General features: G+C 37.6%; 1 protein-coding gene across 1 annotated transcript in view; it reads right to left on the reverse strand.

Moving 5' to 3' along the window:
- The window catches only part of SH3KBP1 (SH3 domain containing kinase binding protein 1), a 184,876-nt gene extending 179,117 nt beyond the window's left edge, over window positions 1–5,759 (reverse strand). The window contains exon 1 of the mRNA XM_062515143.1: window positions 5,614–5,759. The gene's annotated coding sequence lies outside the window, so the exon portion shown is untranslated. The remainder of the gene's footprint in view (window positions 1–5,613) is intronic.
- Between the last annotated feature and the right edge of the window lie 241 nt (window positions 5,760–6,000).

The raw sequence follows: 6,000 nt of genomic DNA on the forward strand, positions 1-6,000 counted from the left end.
TTGTGAGGAGATGGGCTGGAAGAGGGAGAAAGATTTTCTTCTACTACTTTTGCTTTCACCGCTCTAAGAGTAATAACAACAGCAATGAAAAATAATAACATCCTGTGATGTTACATTTCTCCTCACAAAATCTTGATTGATGTTGACAAGAAAACCTAAGAGACAACATTTTCACATGATTTCATTCTCTTGCATTTCACCATAAGTATAACAAGTTTAATGGCCATAGCCAAAATTAGGAATAAGAAGCTATTACACCTGACTCTCATTCAGTTAGGATCCCACAATGTAAAACACTTCCTGAAAACAAGTATCTAGAATATCTAGTAACATTTCCAAAAACAGCAAAAGAAAAAGCTCACTAATTGAGTGGTAAATGCCTGCCAAGGTGTTAAGAATATAGATAAATAAAAACAAATCAAGAGTACCCCAGGAAGTTATCTTTTCAGGTAGACAGAAATAATTTCCCTAGTGTACACATAACCTCAGTGCCTGTGCTAATGCCACACCTTTCCCAGAATCACGGGATATTCTGAGTTGGAAGGGACCTACAAGGATCAAGTCCAACTCTTAAGTGAGTGGCCACTCACTCAAGTGTATGGGGACTGAACCCACGACAAGTGGTTACTGAGGCAAAGCTGACCCAGACATCACTTAATTGATAGTACACACACTGCTGAGGAGAGCAGTGAAGGCCCTAAGAACCTACAAACCCCAGAGCAAAGGCAGGAAGTGGCAGAGTTGCCAGAGATTGCAAAAGGCTCTGGTAAAGCAGCAGGGAAGGACAACAGGAGTTGGTCAGCTCTCTGCCCTGGCAGGTACCAAGCAGCAACTGGGGAAGCAGAAAACACTGCAGGAACCAAAGTGCTCCCAGACATAGGAAATATTCTGTTTTCCTGCCCAGGAGCCAAAAATCTGCTGCAAAAGTCCCCTGCATGTGCAAAGGACCATTTTGTTGGGGAAGTTGAAACAGGAAAAGCTTATGAATATGATTGCCTGGCAAAAGATTTTGAGAATATGGAAACTATAAGCAAGATTGAAATGAAACCCATCTTTGAGATACCAAACCTTAGTTACTGAACAACTGGAAAACAAAAGTATGGCCAGCTGAAAGTAATCCCCTCTTGATTGAACAATTCGCTCTGCTTGCAGACAGGTCCAAGGGTCAGAGAAGACTCTACTAGCCTGGCAGAAGGGGTCCACAGAGTAGTTTTTAGGGTTTAAAATGTAACACAGTATGGTAATGAAGTGATTCTTATAGGCTGTATGTAAATGCTATAAGATTTGTATCTTGTATTGGATTGGTTAGTGAAAATTAGAATACTCAGCACAGAAGGTTAATTGTAACGGGAACCTCGCTCTCTTACCTCTTATTCTCTTACGTTTCCTTTTACTCTTAACTTTTTACTCTCCTACTCTCTTGCCCTTCCTTTTACTATTGATCTTACTCTCTTAGCTCTCTTTACTCTTACTCTCTCACCCTTCTTCTTACTCTTGCTCTTACGTGTCTGCTCCGAGCTGTGGCTGGCAGCTCCAAGCAGGGCCCTTGCACCCACGCCCTTTGCAATAAACCACAAGTTCCAAGACCTGGCCTCAGAGATCTCTTGTCTCCATCCGTCCCGACCATCCTACCCCAAAACACTCCTACACCTTTTTATGTTTTATGAAAAGTTTCATGAAAGCATGAACAGAGATAGGTAGGGTTGTGTAACAAGCACAAGGGTCTCAGCAAGAAATTACTCACAGTCCCCCCACAAACTCTGGCTGGTTGTGATAAATGCAAATAAACCATACAGACTAGAAAATTAAATGACAAGTAACAGATAAGGACCTGGACCATGTACCTATGATTCAGCATGAACATCTTTGACTGATATCCTACAACTAATGTGCACTATTTAAAGACTGTATCCTGTTTGCATAACAAGAAATCCAGATTGCTTTTCTGACCCAAGGCAGCAGTACAGTTACACAAATCCCCGCCCAGTTTCACTGGTTCTAAAACACAAGCTGTACACCTGAATTTCAAAAACAACTACACTATACCTCCTGCCTAAGCTTTCCAATTCTGCTAATAATATTAGCAAGTCCTCTGGAGTACAGAGAAGCTTTCAGGTTGTTGCATGCTGCAGATTCAGTTTACCACTATAACACTACTCAATCCCACATAGAACTTACTTTGAAAATTAAAGCCAGCAAGCATGGCTCTGCACCAGTTTCCTGCTTTCTACATCTTCATCTGCTATCACCAAAATCTGTCTCAGATGCAATCACACAAACACAGTTTTATGCTGCAGAGCATGGATTTCAAGTCAAAGTTTTCAAGCAAGAAAGACATCGAAAACCAACTTTATATCACATAAATGAACAACACTGCAATCACACCTGATACCTCCCCTTTGTCAGCTGCATAACTGAGGATTAAAACAGACACCAGGAACAGTACATAACTCTCCACTCGTATTCTATTTCTCTGCCTGAAAAATTGAAAGAAAACAGAAGACGACAACCAAATACACTTCGATACATTTCTAAGGATACATTCAGCACCATTATCTCTAATAAGTAGTTATCTTCAAATCTTGACAGAGGTAAGTTAGATTTTAGAGAGATACCCAAGATTTTTCTCATATTTAAACAAATTTCTTCATCATGATCTTCTGAGTGGCCATAGCCACAGACTACTAGGCAATGAAAAAAGAAAGAGAAAACGAATTCCAAATACCTTTTCTGTTAAGCCTTGCATATTGAATTTCAGAGCATAAGAAGGGTATGAATCCTTCTTTTTCGTCACTATACGTACAAATATACAAAAAATTCAGAGCAGTTGTTTTGTAGATTCAAGAACAGGAAGCACCTCTGCTACAACTTTGTAGAGAAAGTCCCTTGAAAAAAAAGAACTGCGTATGTATTCATGTATATCATTGCTACCTCCCCTTTCCTCTTTCTGTCTCACATCTATCTTCAGCCAACTCCTCTTCAACAGTCTCCTAATTTTTATCTATTCCAAGAAATTTACTTTTACTTACACTTTTTCTACAGGCAACTCCAAAAGTCTTTTGCACATTCACAACCTCTTTTACATTCTCTTGAAAAAATACGGGGGATTTATTTCTTAAATAATATTTCAAATCAGTGTATTTTCATAAATATTCCAATATATTCTATTTCCCTAATTTTGCCACTTCTGATTCCTACTTTTTTCCCTCCAAACTCAACTTCCAGACTCTGTGCAGAAACAGTAACAGAAGCCATTCAATGCTCTCTACAGTGTCAATTCCATGATTTCATTTCAGCCCAAACATTCAATTTTTTAAAACCCCAACAGTTTATTTGGAATCATAATTAATTTATTCAAAACCAAATAAAGTCACAGGATGGAAAAGATCTTCACCATAAGAAATAATTTGTACCTCTTGAAAGTAGAACACAAAGTACCTCAAGAATGTAACTTGTAGTTTTTAACCTTTGAATAACTTTCTCAACTACTCTTAAAACCAATATTGATAAGAAATAGCAATTTGGAGTCTCATTCAAGTCCACCACTTGTCTGTAGCATCCCTTTTTGCCTGCTTCTCAATTACTTTGTTGACACACATTTTGCCAGTGGGGCATGAACTGACTGCTGGTGAGCCCAACACTGCAATCACTTGTTAAAACTTTCTATAATCAAGAGAAAGTTCATAATTACTTATAATCTTACTGGGCAGAGTGAATATGCTCAACAAGCTTTCCAATAGGACTGATGTTTTGACTATAGCTCTCCATACAGGAGAATTACACAAGAAAAATTAAGGTTTTCACTCAAGAGATTCATAAACTAACTCTACTTTAAGTGTGTGTATCTTCTACACCATCTTACCTAGTTTAGAGAGAAAATGCTCGGCTAAGAAAAACATTTTTTACTTTAAATTCTTCCTCCTTCTCAGCTTGAACACAATGTGGTTTCCAGTTGTTTAGAAAACAGCCTTGGATGTCGATTAAAAAAAGAAAAAGGCAGGAAGGAAAGAGCAGGGAGTGGTATTTCATAAGAAGACAAAATCTAAACAATTTACTGTTGTTTCAGAACTTTCTATTGAGAAAAAGCTATTTATATTTCAATTATGTGACAGGATGCCACAGTCTGAAGTCATTTTAGAAAGAAGAGGCCTTAAAATTAGGTACTAATGATGTCAACTTGCAAATCTTTAGATTATTATATTCCCATACAGACATTCATATGCTGCATTTGTTTAGAACACTAAACCCAACACCTCCTAAAATCAGCAGCAGATTTAAAATACCAGCCAGGAAAAAATCTAGAGGAAGTCTGCATTTGTCCTACAGTTCAGTTCACCAGAGCTCAAGCAGAAAAATATTACCAACACACAATGAATACCAAAACAGCTTCTTTCCCCTATCTCAAAGTGTGTATTTTGAGAGATAAGAAAAAAAAAAAAACAAAAACATTGCCCTCCACCATGCCCTTTCATCTCATTGAGGCCCTGGCTTGCTCCTAATTTTTGCTACCTGACACACACAGAGCTGCTCTTCCTCCTTGCCAACGGCAGGAACAATGATCAGGTGTGTGCTCACCCCCACAGAGACACCTGAGGCTCCCATGTCCACCCCCACACCCCCTGCTATGGGCTGGCTCAACTCACAACCAGACCACTTCCCCCAGTTACTTCAACACATGCAGCACCATGGAAGCAAAATGAAATTACTTCATTATGTCCATATGTCTAAACATACAACAAGCTTACACAGAAGAAGTTTTAAAAAAAAAGACATTTATACCCTTAGAAAAGGGAAAGTACCAAAGCTCTTCAGAAGCTTTACTGAAAGGTTAACATATAATTTATTTGTGTAATTTATTGTAGTTCTTGGTCTCTCTTCTATAGTGGAGAACCAGGTTTTTGGAGATTTATAGAAATTAACAGCCTAGATCTGCAATGACAAATCAAGGAGGCCCAGAGGTACTAATAGCTGGCTTCATATGTGCAGACATGTGCAAACACAAATGCCCAGTTAAAAAAAAAAAAATAAAATTCTTTCTAAACCTCTGAATGGTTGCTCTAAAATAAGGATTACTACAAGTTATTTGGTATATTACGTGAATAGTGTTTTTTTAAAGTGTTTTTATAGGCAATTCTATGGGAAAATCTAATTATTCTCAACTAGTTTAGCCAGGAATAAGTATTTACCAAAAAAAGCTTCTATAAAACCTAAGAAAACATTCTGGAAAAGCAGAATCTGTACAGAGAAGAAAAAATATTTTAAATGCAATGGCCCATAAATTATTCTAGAATAACTGCTTTGTTTTCAGACCATGAAGTCAAATATTTTCACTGAACAGCAGAGAAATGTAGGGGTAGCTTCTTTTATTTTCAGCTTGAATTTGCAAAGAAAGTAATCTTTTCTTTGTAACATTGTCTCAATAGAACATTGCATTATATATATGCAGTATATTGTATATGTGCAATATATGCATATACACAACACATGTATATGCAATATACTATGGTTTTGGATATAAAAAATAATATGATATAAAGGCTGATATTCAGCCTGGACAGCACAATACACGAAGCTTGTACACACAACACAAGAACAGTTCCACTTTGTACTCACTCTTACAAAGTTGTCAGGGAACAAACCTCTTCTGCCTTTGAGCTGTCCTTCCCACCAGCCTCCATCATCTTTCTTGATATTGGTGATTATGTCACCTACAGTAATTGTCAGCTCATCATCATGTTGAGCTTTGTAGTCAAACTCCACTATCGCCTCCACTAAAAAAGAGAAACACACATATGCACTGTTATTGACTACATTTAAGTTTTCCTACCTTCCAAAGGCATAACAAAACATCAATGCAATCTCATATTCTCAGTGAAAGTAATATATTCAGTTTAACCAAGAGAGAACATCAAAGTGGCAACATGCAATGGTAATGTTCTGTGGGTAACTGCTAAGTGAGAGGCCAAAGTAAAAAAAAAACCACACAAGAAAGCCCATCAT

Source organism: Cinclus cinclus, chromosome 2 (assembly GCF_963662255.1).
Source record: "Cinclus cinclus chromosome 2, bCinCin1.1, whole genome shotgun sequence".
Classification (NCBI taxonomy): Eukaryota; Metazoa; Chordata; class Aves; order Passeriformes; family Cinclidae; genus Cinclus; species Cinclus cinclus.